We start from the raw sequence: 16672 nt of genomic DNA on the forward strand, positions 1-16672 counted from the left end.
CGCATGACGTCAGGCGCGGCGCCAACTCGCAAAAGCTAACATGCTAGAGCTCTTTGCCTGTTGCTGGGGTACTTTAGACAGCTCGGCTTTTGATTGGTGCATTTCAAATGTAGCGCAAACGTGATTGGTTGTTGTACTGACACTTGACAAAACCGACCGTTACCAGAAATGTCTCCTCTGGTCCCAGCAGGACATTATTCGGCGGACAACCAGGACCTGCTAATGAAGTGAGGTGAGGCAGGTGTAATGGTGACTGAAGTCGAAGCCCAGAGATTCAGAGGTAACAGCAGTGTAATGGTAGGTGACAAAATGTTGAGTGCTAACGTTTTTCACGTTAGCCGCTAGCTAATTCAAAACGGTTACATAGCCCGCCTGCTAACGCAGCTAATGCTTATACAACTTAGTAACTTTAATAACTATGGTCGAACAATATAAAAGGTACATATATTTATAAAAGGAGGCATTTCCTCCAAAAATGTTCCTTGTCTCACTCGGGTGAAATCAGCATTATGCACAACTGCGGTCCGTTGGTTAAATGTAAAATGGCGCCTTGGGGTAACTTATTTTCTTAGCTAAAGAAAATATTCAATTTCATATTCAGTATCAAATGTTATATTCACATATAACAACAACTATAAGTCTGACAGCTTCAGCAGATGAATGAAAGGAGAAATTTTCCTACATTTCTATGTATAAATCATTTATGTAGAGTGGCATTTGTGGCCTCGGGAGCAGTTTACAAATGTATTTTTCAATAGTTTTTTCTCTATTCTCTATATGACTATATTCGTGCTTGTTTAACTACCCTGAGATGTTTTTCATGTATAGGGGGCGATGTTGCCCACGGCTCTCGGGCTTAAGCCAACAAATTAATGAAAATGAATAAAATTACACTCATTAAAACGTGTAGTTGTCTTTAAAACACACTCTAAAACCAACGCATTGTTTGAAATCAGCCTCCCAAAACTTTTAATGTTATCTGCTGCCTCTGTTCCACATTGACATGATTTATTGCTCACCTCAATAATAAACAATTAACTGAAAGGGGTAATAGTAGTGGTAATGTACTTTACATATGTATTTGGGGTGTGGTTTCTGAAATTGCTGTGCTAAATATATCAACAGGAAATGCTAACTGTTGTAGAATTTTAATTTTGCATGTCTAAGGTATTGTATTGTATTGTATCAAAGGTTCTCAATCTGGCTTGAGGGGAATCCCTACTGTCTAAACTCTACCTGGAAGCAAGGCAAGAGGCTCTCACAGAGGATCTACCAGGTACTGTTTTTAAATAATAAAAATAATGCTGCCTAATCTTAAGGACATTGAAATGTGCCTTGTATTTACTTAAGATAAATCTGGTTAAATAATTGAGCATATTCTAATTGCAGTGGACCAAATGCATAGTTTACAGAGTTACAGCTGACCTGTACCTCTCCTTTTGAATCAGAAAAAATGTTGGAAATAGAATAAATGCTGTTTTTTTTAAGTATATCTTATGTCTTGCAGATATCGACTTCAGAGCAACCCTCATCTTTTTGCCACACATCTTCAAGGAGAACATTGAGTGCTTTATTACTCTTGGAAAGGTATGTCTATCCTGCAAGCATCTTTTGTTTACCTCACAACACAAAACATACTTGACAGGACCCCTGATTTAAGGAAACCTTAGATTGTAGGTAGAAAAAAGTTTTTTAAAAACATTTTAAAACAAAACATCTCAAATTAAAGGGATGCTTTATTCACTTCAAATATTTCATTTCATGTTTGAACCCATTATAGTAGCAAAAGATCTGCAAATGCGTATCTCAATCTTTGTGTGTGTAATCAGATTTTTACAAATGGTTGCAAATGTACATCTCAAACTGTTGTACACATTTGCAGATTCTTGTACCATTCACAAATTGAATTGCGCATTTATGAATTTTGTATGCATGTGCAGCTATTTTGCTACTATAATGACTCCATACATACTGTGAGAGGTAAGTAAAGTGATAATTATGCTGCACTGAATACTGTCTGGATGGTCCCATATAATTGTTAGCTTTCAACCATTATTCAATTGCCCAGTAAATTACTTCTTCGGTACTAACATAAACTGAATTTGAAAACTATATTTTTTTAAATGCTCATTAAATGCTTATCAAGTGCATTTGTGCACAATAATATTTAAAATCTTACATTATGGGGCCTGAACTCCACAAAGGGAACTGTCACATTCTAATCAGAACCAACAATTTCAGCCATACAATGTCTAAAGAAAGACAGAATATTCAATAAACGTCAAGTAAGGTAGATAATAAATGTGCTTATTATTCTATATAGTGTAAAATTACATTTTATATTGGAAAGGCTATCATGGTAATCTGATTTGCTTGTCTTTTTTTCTTCTGGTTTTGAATAGTTCCTGCCACTCCATACCCAACTATCCAGTTGACGGATGAAGACTTGAAAATGGCCTTCACTAGGAGAGCTCCGAACGTTGTGAAAGTGGACGGCATCGAGTCACAGCTCAGCAATTGACGAGGGAATGTTTTGGCAAATCAAGTACATTTTGAACATTGATACCTTGTGGATTCTTTGTGGTAAAATGTTGGTTCCTCTGTCACTTTCATGCATAAAGTGTAAAGGTTGATTGAGAATGGACTTTACTAAAACCAGGTGATGAAATGGACTACCGAATATTTGACACTTATTCTGTGGATAACAGTTTTATGTCACACTTCAACATAGTATTTTAAAATGTACAAAATTGACAAAATCATGTGAAAATCTTAGATCTTCTGTCTTGAGTGTTATTTTCATTTATGCAGTTTTAAGGTTGGTGGAGAATGGACTTGCTTGCAATGGACAATTTTACATTGTTTAGTGTAGATGATATATAGTTGAATACACAGTTTTTTTTGACAAAATTCATAGCAAAGCTCAGTAAAAGAGTTTTGGGAAGTTTAACACATAATAGAGCATGAACTGTTTTAATAATCATTTGAGTCATCCTAATAATACAGTGGAGGCAATTCAAATAAAACGTCTTCTGATATAGCTGGGAAGGAATACATGAAAATTCATGAAGATTGGGCACTTCTGGAAAAGTTTTTTAGTTTTGGCAGGGTGTTAGATATGGGCCTAAGGTTTTCAAAAATCCATGGATACAATTTGGGGCGGCCCCCCTAGTGGCAGTTATCCATAAAATCCAAAATGGCCCCCGCCGAAAAAAACACAAAAAACCCCAAAACATACTTAAGTATGTATTGAAAACAACACAAAAAAATACATACTTAAGTATGTATTGTTTTTTTTGTGTTATTTTCAATACATTAAACAGGACACACACCGTGCTCACAAAAAAACAATACATACTTGTTTTATATTTTTGTATTTTGACAAAATGTGACATGAGCCTGAGAGCAGCTGTATTTGTTTTATATTTTTGTATTTTGCTTTAATTTTAAGTGTGAATGCTGCTAACCTTAACCCAAATAAAAGTGTTTAACTTTTCAATATTGAGTATGCTCAATTTGTTCTCAAATATGACTCATAATTCTCATATTTAAGAGAAATAATCAAGACATGGATGAGACATTGGATAGACAACGATGAGATCTCTTTTAAGGCTCATACTTCTCAGATTTGTCTCACGAAAGTCTCAGATTCATCTCATGTTAGTCTCTTTAATTATCCTTTAAAATAACAGACATAATTGAGATCAGGGGCATACAATTTTGAGATCTCCTCTGTTTATCCCACTTCTCAAATATTGCTCAAATGGTTTTCTCAACTCAACCTCATTTGTCTCAGTGATGTCTTGTCTCTTTTTAGCTTATCTCTTGCTCCTAAGGGACCCTTAGGAGAAGTAATTCAGAAACAAATGATCACAGAATGATACGAATATGAGAAGCTTAAATTGATCTCAAGAGATGAGATTGAACAACAGATGAGCAACACATTTTTCCTATGGGGGGTGACTAGCTAACGTAACTAATGGTTATCTTAGACACTGAGGTGATTATCAAAATGGTAATTTGCTCTCTTTTTAAACCAAACAATAAATACTATGAACAATATGTACAAAGTGGAAGTAGAACACTATTCAACTCACTTGTGATGTACTAGCATGCTAGTTAGCCAACTCCTTAATCGTAATGTCAACGTCAATTTTACCACTGCTCATTTTACAAATGCCACCGCAAGAAAACATTATTTGCCACCTTCGATAACGTAAGTTCATTCTTACTCAGCGTCAGCTAGATAGAAGTGAAAGCTCACAGAGGAGAAATTAAAACTAAAAGGCTATGTTGAAACTGCAGGTAATGTGGCCCGAATCAGATTTTTTTTTGTTCATATGTGACTAAAATCCGATTAAAAAAAAAATAAAAAAAATTTAAACAGCACAATCCAACAGGGAATCGTTTGTCTTCATATTGGACCAGGTCCTAAATCGGATACAGGTCCAATGTTTTCCAAGCCTCAGTCTGAAGAGTCATCACAGGTTTCATGCGATTTTAACATCACTCTAGAGCCCCTGTTGCCAGCCACGTCAGCCCAATTTAAGTGCTTTCTCAGGGAAAGAAGGGTCTTCTGAGATGAGTGTCTAACCGTAAGTCTTGTGAAGAGTCGCTGACAGATGTAGTCAGAGGTATGCCTTGACATCCTGAAATTTTGAATGAAATCTGTTCATAGAGCCATTCAAGTCATGGTCCCACCACTCCTGGCTCCAGCTCCTCATCCACACACACCTCCATATAGACGTAGCAGCCATTGCTCTACAAAACGCCATTTTTAAACATTTTGCTCTCTTTCTTCTCCTGTGCTCCTCCTTTTTTTCGTTATCATCTGTTCATAACTTCACTGTTCATAACTTTATTGTCTCCCGACGTAAGTGATCATTTTTATTAAATAATACAAATAATAAATAATTAAATAAACTTCAATAATGAACATATAATAATTCATGAATTAATGTCCACTTTCTCTTACAGCCTCCCAACCCCAGGCGGTATGCTCAGCTTAACAATACAGTGCTGATCCTCCGGCTGTATTTCGATGGCCAGAGTGACCTGCGGGTGGACTTCCGCTTGTCCAGGGGATCCTTCCATGCCCTTATGGAAGCCATGGGGGGTGACGCAGACCACGGCTGGGAGCCGGAGATTGCCTGCCTGGTGTTCCTGTTTTGGTTGGCCAGTGGCACATCCTACCGTGTGGTTTCACGGGCCTTTGACATGCCGAGAACATCGGTCCACTGTGCCGTCCACACTACCAGCGCTAAAATTGCCTCCCTGTGTGCGCAAACGGTCCGTCATCCCACAGAGGAGGAGTTGGCGACTGTGGGCGCAGGATGTGTGCGCATGGCAGGGTCGGCGGCCTTCAACCGGGTGGTGGGGAGCATTGACGGCTGCCATGTGAGGGTAAAGCCCCCTTCACAAGATGCAGACTGCTACCTGAACCGTAAGCTGTTTCACTCGGTTCAGCTTCAGGCGGTGGTTGACCACACAGTTAAATTTATTGATGTGTGTGCGGGCTACCCTGGGTCAGTTCATGACTCAAGAGTACTTAAAAACAGCCCCCTGTACCTAGAGAAGCAGTACCCTCCACCAGGGTACTGCCTCATTGGAGATGGTGGGTACCCCTGCTTCGCCTACCCCATGACCCTGATGACCTACCGTCAGCCCCTTAGGAGCCCGTTGCAGGCAGCCTTTAACAGCCGGCTGACAAAGGGACCGCGAGATCCCGTGATAAACTGTGTGTATAAACACACAACAACCAACAGCTTACTTTGCTTCTCTGACGTGGAAGATCTGTTGATCCGACCATCTATCCTTATAAAAACAATATGTCATAAATGATTGTATAAAAACAATATGTTATGTCATAAATTATTGTATGATTTTCCACTAAGTCCAATCAGTCTCTTGTCGCCGATCCTCTGAGATCCTTTGATTGATTGATTGCTGATCTGGTGCCTCGGTCATAACATAATGTTGATGTGAAGTAGTTTTAGGCTGAATGAACTGCGCATTGTGTTTTATTTTGAAAGGGGGCGGAAGTGTATTACGCTGATGCTGAGTTGGACTTCCTGTCTGGTGCGATCTGCTCTGTTGAGATTTACGCGGTTTAGCAGTGGCTCGCGGAGAAAATAGAAGTCCTACCTAATGCTCGCGGAGAGCCGCTGCTGAGACGTTGCTGTAACGTTCCGCAGTGCACCCGGTGGAAATGCTCTCATTGATTAGAGTGGCAGCTATTTGCAACGTTGACCGCGGCGCTGCCATTCCGCGGCTGTAACGCGCCCGGAGTAAATCAGGCTTTATGCACCTGACCATGACTACATCTAATTAAATAATTCGGCCAATTTCAACACCTATGTATGAACATTAATTTATTTATTAAACATATAAAACATTCACTAGAACAACAAGAACATAACTTAAATTATTTAAACACCTGAACAGTAAAAACAACTAGATAGATTAATGTAAAAAAAAAAGTTTATTTTTTTGCCAGCCTCTCCAGAATGGCCAAGAAGCGTTCCTCCCTGGCTGCAGCTTCCTGGTCCCTCCTCTCATCCCTGACTCTCATCTCCTCCTGCTCATCCTGGCTCCGGAGGTCTTGGAGCACTTCCACAACTGATCCTATGTAATAAGGAGAAGAAGAACAAAACATACAGCAACACCGTTGAAAAGCTCATAGTTCTTAAACCCTATGTTGTAGAAATATCTTAAATATCTTCAATAATATATTACATCAGTGCCACAACAGAGCTAAAAATAGTTTTGGTTATGATCAATTTCATGAATAAAAAAAGGTTATTCATACTTTTGTATTTTTCAGTTCAACTGCTATGTAGAAATGACTGCTCAGAGAATCTGTAAAGCTAACAAGGACATACGGCATGATGTGAAAACAGACAAACCTTGTATTTCTGCTTCAGGTTTTCCCATTTCTTTTTGAGGAATGCAGTGGTCACCCTCCCCACCAGTCCTCTCTCTTCTAGGAACACTCTGGTTAACATGTAATAGAGGCAAATAAACACAATAGTATTAGTACAACACATCAGTCTACAGATTGAGCAGACAACAAGTGATTTACATTTGATAAATATACTGCGAGACTATAAATAGGTATAGATACACTCTGTACGTTTGCATCAAGCATAATCACAAGAAAATCGTATCGTGGGGCCTCTAATGATTCACAATGCTAAAAAATAAACTAGATCAATGCTGAAGGGTGTGTGTGTGTGTGTGTGTGTGTGTGTGCATACACTGCAAAAACCAACTGACAAAAAATAAGAAATAAATAACTAGAATTTAGCAAAGACATGCTTGAAACAAGTAAAATTATCTGCCAGTGCAGTAAGTACATTTTTCTTTGTAAGAATTCTTTAAATAAGTAAAAATATCTAGGCACCGGAAAAACCAACCATGTCTTGAAATAAATAGAAATATACTTATTTTCAGCAATTGTGGCTTGAATAGCCCAACTGAGGTAACATTAAAATAAGCCGGAAATACTTGAAACAAGCACGTTTTGGTGGATAGAAAATGCTTTTGAAATAACATCCAGACTATATGCAACTAAAACTTTCAACTGGAACCAATATTTTAGGTAAAAACTCACCATATTCAACAGTCGAACAGCTTGAAAAGCGTAAAAAAGCTCACAATGTCAATCCTAAAAAGAACTCTTTCAACAATATAATTAAATAAGCACATAATAATAATAATAATAATAATTAAATAAGCACATAAAGCTATGGTCAGTAGGTAAATTATACTCAAAACAATATGATTAAGATACTATTGCTGGATATAAGAAGAAAATACTTGTTAAGCTTCATGATTTTTGCAGTGTATTGGTAGGTGGAATCGTCACACCAATTTTTCTGTGGAAAATGTATCTCAGTGGATGTTTTTCTGAGCTGTAGCTGTTGAATGAAACAGTTGTTTTGGCGTGATAGCAGACGGAGCTTTTTTTTTTGCACTTACTTGTATCCAGCAGCATTGGTGGTTCTCCCACCACTGAATATAGCACTGTGGGCCACACGCCACCGCACGAATGCGACCGTGTCCTCATCAGTCCCTATATTGAACAAGACAGACAATAAGAAAATGGTTTATCATCTAAGGAACTCCAAACTTAAGTTTCACGTTTCCATACCGCAGGGTAGCTAGTGCTAACGTGATCACAAAAACCCAGCTGGCGCGGTGACATGTCTTCAACACCACTAACGTTACTACTGTTCAAGTGCAATAACGTATTGACTTTCATTTAAAGTCGCATATGCAATTACTATCAAAACATTTACAAAAACATAATGCATCGACAAGATAAATACCTAGGCAAAAAAAAAAGTCAAATTTTGGGCCCTGCCCTTTATTCAAACTGGAATATTATTTTTAAAATTGTCTCAATATCTTTAATGAAAAAGTATTATTCAATATTAGTCAAATGCTCATTAAACCTTGAGTGAAAGAACAATTAAAAACCTTTAAGTTAGGATTTCTATTATCAAATAAATATAATGGGTCATAAAATGATGCATGTATGAGAAAGAAAAATATGTATGTATCTTAGGTCTGTTTTTGAATGTTTGGATAATATTATAGAATTTGGGACATGGTCAGCATTTTCTCAACATCTGGTCAAACATGACTTAAAATCTGTAGACATGGTAGCAGCTCGTTGGGCAGCAAGTCTTATTACATAAAAATACATTTATTCAAAAAAGTTTGAGTCTGTGGGTTGCACCAGTAATGTTACCTGTTTGCAATGGTCATTATACCTCAAATACAACACATATTGGAATATTAACAGCTGGAAAAAAAAATATTCGTATAGAATCTCTGCTGCCTACATATAGTATCATTACGGAGTATATTCAGTTTGCAGTTTCTGACTAAACAAAAGCTGAAACTGCAGCATGGCATTGTCCAAATTTAGTTTGTGATTTGTTTGTAAAACAATCAAGAAAATGCACCAAAAACTCCTCTGACAATAGTTTATTGAATTAAATTAATTCATTTAATTTAATTTATTAATTGAATCCTGATTTATAATATCCTAATTAGTGTGGGAGGAAACCGGAGATCCCGGGGAAAACCCACGCAAACAAGTCATGCAACCTCCTCAGCAGACCTGAGCCAAGGATTAATTAATTAATTAAAGACCTTCGATCTGTGCAGCTCCAGCAATGGCTGGGCTTCCATGCTGCCCTTGGAAATAGTTGTGAAGGTTTTGCAGTAAAAGTCTTGAGCATCTGAGCTGGGTTTCGTGCAATTGATGAGTGAAGCCCTTTGCATACTCCACAAGAACAGAGAAATTTCCAGGGCTGCAAGAACAAAATGATATCATTCTGTACTTGCAGCCTTGGGAGAGACAAGTTTAGGCATGTTTCCATTAGGTACTTTTCCCTCTAGCTCAGAAAGTACTTGTTGCTCCTCTGTTTGGGGGCTAACTCCTGCATGGCCTTCTCAGCTGGCCGAACCATAATGACTGGGTGGCTCTATGGTGTATCTACAGAAGCGTTCACGTGTTTAAGAACAAAAGTAGCATTTTAATTAACTTAACCTAAAATTAAAGATGCTTACTACTGAAACACACTGTTAATGTACTGTTAATTGTGTTCAATAGTTATGCCCTTATCTGAAGGATTAGTAGCCAGATTAAATGATTTTACCTGATGCAGCTCTTCAGCTCTCTTTGGTGGCTTCTTCCCTCCAAATGGTCTTCTCAGCTGGCCGAACCATGATGACACCTGGGGGCAGCTCCATTGTATATCTACAGGAGGGTTCAAATGTACGAGAGGTTCTAAAGGTACACAAAGATACATGCACTTAACAAATATTGTTGTTCGGGAGCAAATGCTCCTTTCAACAAAACAATCCAAAATAAATATATAAACCATCACATACCTGTCACTACACTTACAGACTAGTGGGCCTGGGGTAGCTCCCCAGTATGAAAGGATGTTGCAGGATTACGCTCGCGGTTATCCTTTTCTTGGGATCCATCTGAAGCATTTCCTTTAACAGCTCAACACAATCCTTCCTATCAGCAGCCTCTGCGCTGTTTGCTGTGTGCTGGCTCGACTACATTTTGAAAAAAAAAAAAAAGAAAAGATTTAAATTGAAATTTTCCTCGCTCATAAAATGGACTATTTTATGTGTTCCTCTGCAAGCAGCATACTGTTTTCAAATCATCCAGAGAGGAAAACTTGTACTTCCTCCTATCCACCATCTTGTTGCCCGTCACAGCCTCGTAGTGAAATGGCTTCTAAAAGAAGACAAAATCTACATGAGGACTACATTTTTTGTCAGAGATGACATATTTATACCAACAACAAATTATCTTTGTTGTGTAAAATTTATGTTTGGTTAGTGAAGTCAAAAACAGCTGTAATACTATACCATGAGTTCCCAGTTCAAAAACGCAAGGTACTTGTGTCTCGCATTGAAGTATGTTGAAGTATTTAATCCTCTATCCAGAATTCTCTTCGGAAGATCACCCAGGAGGTCGATGATGAAACTCAGCTGCAGTCAAACACAGCAAAATATTATTATCCATGGCTAATAATGAAGGTAAAGGTCAAAGTTGCATTTGTTTGTTGCGGCTGCGAAAGAACAACACAATGTTTAAAACCATAAAAATACAACTAGGGTAAAGCATAGTATGAAGGGGTTTCTGGGGTTTTGAATACATAATACTGTGCTGTGAAGCAATATTTGACCATTTAGTCCTTTTAACCAACAAAGAGTAGTGTTATCTCATTAACTGGATGGAAACCTAAATCCAAACAATTCTAATAAAGATGTCTAAAGGTCTTACCTGTTCCAAAGAGGCTGAACACCAAGTCCAGGATGGACTTCAGGTTTCTCAAGAGTTAAGCCAAAGTCAATCAGCTTCACTCTGAAGGGCTGTCTCCGATGGTCCACCAGCATGTTGTCCAATTTCAAGTCTGTGTGGATCAGTCCAAATCCCTTCAGCGCAGTTAATGCCGTCACCACCTTCAAGTAAAGTCAAACACAGAATGTGAAGGATGTACCACTTTGGAAAACTGAACAATGCTATATATTTTACTATCTATCCGGTGCTGTGTTCATACATCTTGGATGATGGTCCTTATTCCATGTAGGGGAAGAGGAGCAAATTTTGTCAGGCGCATGTAATCCAAGATGCTTATTTTTTTACCACGAGTCCCGAAGTGCAGATCTGGAGAAGCGGTGCAGTGGAGCTGATGGACACCAACAAAGCGCAAACTGATTGACCTGGGGAGCCGCTCGCGACGCTCGAACATTAAAATCACAGGCTTACCAGAAAAGGTTGAGAAGGGCAGCTCAACACAGTTCGTTGCGGAGTTCCTGCCACAACTGCTTGGGACAAATAACTTCCCCAGCGGACTCAAAGTGGACCGGGCACACCGGTCATGATCGCCCAAATCCACCATTTTCCAGAGAAGGAAAAAATCCTTTAGCTTACCCGCCTGCAGTCTCCTCTGTCTTTCAACCGCGGTAAAGTTGGTTCGTTATTGGATATTGGCTTGACATTCGGTTTTATCTGTGCTTTTAATCGGAGACTACGGCAGTGTATGCGTAATTAAAGAGTGTAGCTTATAGAATCATCATCATACTTTTATATACTATAAGATTACTGTCAACTATCTTCACTATTTCAAGTTTTACCAGAAAACAGCGTCTCCACATTGTCAACCTACCGTCATTCGCCGTGGTCCACGTTAGGGACTGTCTGCAAATTACACGTTTCAGTATGAATTTAGTCATGAAAAATCAATAAAATAACTTTTCCCCATTCTTTTTGCTGTAGTAGATCACATTTGAAATGCCCTAACTACTACAGGTGAGATTATCCCGAAAAAACACTTTATATGGAAACAGTATGCATTTAGTAACTGAAAATATGCACAAAAAATCACTAAAATGACCTTTTACCATTCTTTTTGCTGTAGTAGATCACATTTGCAATGCCCTAACTACTACAGGTGAGATTATCCTGAAAAGACACTTTATATGGAAACAGTATGCATTTAATAACTGAAAATATTCACTAAAATGACCTTTTACCATTCTTTTTGCTGTAGTAGATCATATTTGCAATGCCCTAACTACTACAGGTGAGATTATCCTGAAAAAACACTTTATATGGAAACAGTATGCATTTAGTAACTGAAAATATGCACAAAAAATCACTAAAATGACCTTTTACCATTCTTTTTGCTGTAGTAGATCACATTTGCAATGCCCTAACTACTACAGGTGAGATTATCCTGAAAAGACACTTTATATGGAAACAGTATGCATTTAATAACTGAAAATATTCACTAAAATGACCTTTTACCATTCTTTTTGCTGTAGTAGATCACATTTGATCACAATTTTTTTCAGAAAATAACATCTATCATGGTATCAGGATGCATTTAATCACAAGCAAGCAAACAGCACATGTCACACCACCAATCTGCATTTTCAGCTGGAACCTTGTCTGGAGTCAACCCAAGGCAAGGTGCATGAAACCATCTCTGGCACTTATCACATTCAATCTGTAACAATAGACAGTAATTCATAGAAGATAGATACACCATTAGTTTTGAAGTTGAAATGAATTACTTCTTCTCACATTTATGACACTTACCCAAGTAAGTGTCTGTGTTTCTTTTTGCAGTGACAGAGGCACCTTTAGGCCACAATGGGAGCAGAAGTCCTCCTTTGAGTCTGAAATAAACAACAAAAGGAACCTATCAACTGTATTGTGCAGACAAATGACATTCGAACATCACTGGTTTAATGTGAATTGAGTGAAATCCTAACCCTGGCTCTCCTTCAAATGTCCTTGGAAACACATATGACTACAGGTTACAATAAACAGCATTATTAAACAGGAGACTTACTCTCTCTCAACGCACATTTGTCTATGTATAACTGTATAACTGTTATCTTAAAGTACTGTTTTATGAAATATTTATTTATCAATACTATAATTACCTGACGCAAGAAATTACCTGACGCAACTTAACTGACCTCAACCACGGAGTCTGGACATCTCGCTACTATTTCCAGGTGTGTTCGAGGAACCTGCGGTTTTCTGGCTTCCCAGTTTTGTTTAGTTAAAAACTAAGTTTTGCTCAATTTCGCTTTCAAGAGCAAGTGTTACGCCGGGATTCCACTGGATGCGTAACGACTCAGAAAGGGGTCCGTCCGCAACGGCTGCGTATCTACGCAGTCCGTCAACACCCACCGGATCCGTCTGTGTCGGAGCTGTTGCGGACAGCAGAGTCCCGAGGACGCACGAGATCTCGCGAATTCACGCCTAATCAATTGATATAACTGGAAGATAATCAACATCTCCTCGTTAATGACTGGAGACAAATCCAGCGACTCCGTCTTAACGAGCGCTAACGAGGTCGGCCGGCTTGCCTCTTGTAGGGGTGGGCGATATGGCCCTAAAAGATTATCACGATATTTCAGAGTATTATCGCGATAACGATATTCTTGACGATATCAAAAATACTGAAAAATATATAGAAAATTATTTTGTAGTCCATATAAATAAATAAAAATTGTACAACAAAATAAAAATCAATCATAAATCTAAATGTAGTGTAAATTGCAAATCTCCACAGTTGCCAAATACAAAAAAAATTACTTACTTGAGTATTAGCGAATAATAATAAAAAATAACCTTCTAGGGGGTCTGGGGGCCCCCTGGGAGAAAATTTTGTACATTTTATAGTACAATGTGATCAATCTCGTCCACTTTGAGAGCTAAATGTGAGCAAACAACTCACAAACACATCATTGCCTATTTTAATTAATTATTGTAAAGGAGAATAAAGGTTCTTCTATGTTTTATTTAAGGCATCTTATTTTGACAGTCTTCTTGTAATTTCTGTGGTGGATTCTGTGCTCTTATTTTGAAAGCTGCATTTGTGAAGCGACAGGAAGTAATAGTAGCTTTTTGTGATTAAAACAACTTTAATTGTTAGCTAATGTTAGCTCGCGGCTAACGAACGGCACAATGCAACAGTGTGTTTGGACCGTTTGGACCTCTGACAGGACAGGTTGATAGTATTTAGATCGGCTCACGCACACACAGACGCACAGAGAGAGAGGGGATGGGACTGATACATTACAGACAGGTAGGTGCTTGTTTTGAAGCGCAGTGGGAGGGCAGCTCGGTATATTCAGTGCGTGTGTGTGAATGCGTGCGCATGTCTCGGAGGAGGACCGAGAGGTGGGTCGGGGTTTAGACTGACTGACGGGTGACAGACACTCTGCTGAGCAGAGACACAACGCAAAATAACTTTATGTTATGAATAGTGTAGATATACTTTCAGTAGCTTGAAATGTGACGTTGGAGCAGCACAAGAGACTGGCGGGCCGCCAAGGTCTAGGTAATTAATAGGAAATCCTTACGCCACTTTGTCAAGAAGTAGGGCATGTTGCCAATATCGTGATATGCATTTTTTATACCCATAAAAAAAATATACCGGTATTATCGTGAACGATACGATATGGCACACCACTAGCCTCTTGTTAACAAGCCTTAGTGATCTCTGTTTGTTTACAACAAGCACCGTGAGTGAGCGGTGTCAGTGGGGTGAAAAGACGAGTGAAAACCTCTAACCTGTTGATTTCAGGTCTTCAAGTAATGAAATACGATCCGCTGTGAACCCAAGGTACTTTATTTTGAAAATATACCGGATGTTTTATTTTGTGTCTGTGCACGACTTCCTGTCCCGAACGATCTGTTCTGTGCTGAATTTATGCGCCGTGCTCCGTCGTCCGACAAAAATAGAAGCTCTGCGCAAGTGTTGCGAGGGCTGTCGGATGGCCATGCGTTGTCGGACTCATTACGCAGCGGATCTGCAGTCGGTGGAATCTCACACATTGATTATAATGGGTGTGTAACGGCTCCGTCGACGGATCTGCAGCCGTTACGCATCCAGTGGAATCCAGGGGTTACGCCTGGATTCTCTGACCCGAACGGGCGTTATCTCATTGTCACAGGCCACATTTTGTCAAGACATGTAACTTTCTTAAACATATATGCACCCAATTTTGACGATCCTGGATTTTTTTGGAAAGTTTTTAATCTTATCCCAGATTTATCAACCACTCATTTAATTGCAGGGGGTGACTACAATGCTATTCTAGACTGCTTTATTGATAGGCTTTCCACTCGTCCTACTACTCCTTCTAACTCGACCAATGCCCTGAATAATCTAATTGGCTCTATGAATCTTGTTGATATCTGGAGGTTACAGCACCCGACCAATAGAGATTACTCATTCTTTTCGCCTGTGCATAAATCATATACAAGAATTGACTATTTCCTAATAGATGCTAAATTAACTTCCGATATAAACCAAATACCACAACATTTTAATTTCTGATCACAGCCCTGATAGATTTTGGTAGAGCAAAACCCGTATTTAACTGGCGATTCAATCCATTATTACTTAATGATGTGAAATTTCACCAACATACAGCCAACTTAATTACAGACTATTTATTCCACAATGACACTCCTGACGTGACCGACTCTACTTTATGGCATAAAGCATTTAATTTGCCCAAAACCTCCACCTGCACCCCTGTTTGCTATAACCATGCCTTTCCCCCTTCACTTACTGATAGTACTTTTTAAAATTTGGAAAAATAAAGGCATCATCACTATTGCGGACCTTTATATCGACAACCGTTTTGCCACCTTTGCTCTGTTAAAGGAAAAGTATACACTCCCAGATACACAATTCTTCCGCTACCTCCAGATTAGAGATTACATCCGCACAAATATACCACACTTTGATTCTATCCCTGCCGCCATCGAACTGTACGCTCTTATGAAGGGAGGACTCAAGGAGGCTTGTCTCTCGATTTGTCGATCATTTCACAGCACATGACCTGGTTACCACACAATATTTAAAGGAAGCATGGGAAGAAGACCCCTGGGCGTTACGGTTGATGATAGCTGGGGAACCTACCTTAAGGACATTCCTAGTTGCTCCATAAACTCCAGACACCAACTTATTCAATTTAAAGTACTTCATAGGCTGCACTACTCCTGTACTAAACTACATACCCTTCTATCTCCCCAATTTGCCCAAAATGTTTGCCCAACACTTGATATGCTCAAACCCAATAAGCACTCAAGTTTATACAGGTTGGAGTTGGAAAATATGCATAAAAATTAAGATATGGTCAAAATACTCAATTCACTCTCATTGAGTTATATTTCTAGCCCTTTCCCCTGATTGTAACTCCCAAATATCAATATCAATTTTATAATTGTAAGCCTTTAATTAGCAGTTTGTTTACATAATGCCAATGCTAAACATCTGGGATATGCAGTACTTTGGCTACACACTTTATTATGGACTAATTTAGCTCTACAGAGTTTACCTCCGTCCCTCATTGTTTTTTATCAGTTAGTTTTTATTTCTCCTCCATGAGCTTTCACTCCTTTCCAGCTGATGCTGAGCCAGAGCGACCTAACGTTAGCTAAGCTGTGAATATCTAGCTAACATTGGCAATATACAGGGTGACAAGCTAACGTTGCTAATGGTAATCTTAGACACTCTTTTTAAACCAAACAATAAATACTATGAACAATGTACACAGCGAAATGTGAAGAAACAAACTTTAAGTGGAAGTAGAACAGTAT

The 16672-nt window shown here is 38.8% G+C and overlaps 1 protein-coding gene across 1 annotated transcript in view; it reads right to left on the reverse strand.

Annotated features, from left to right (window-relative positions):
• Positions 1-16672, reverse strand: part of LOC131971219 (homeodomain-interacting protein kinase 2-like) — a 30590-nt gene that overhangs the window by 13427 nt on the left and 491 nt on the right. The gene's annotated exons all lie outside the window — the stretch shown is intronic.

This window comes from Centropristis striata, chromosome 5, assembly GCF_030273125.1.
Source record: "Centropristis striata isolate RG_2023a ecotype Rhode Island chromosome 5, C.striata_1.0, whole genome shotgun sequence".
In the NCBI taxonomy this organism is placed as follows: domain Eukaryota; kingdom Metazoa; phylum Chordata; class Actinopteri; order Perciformes; family Serranidae; genus Centropristis; species Centropristis striata.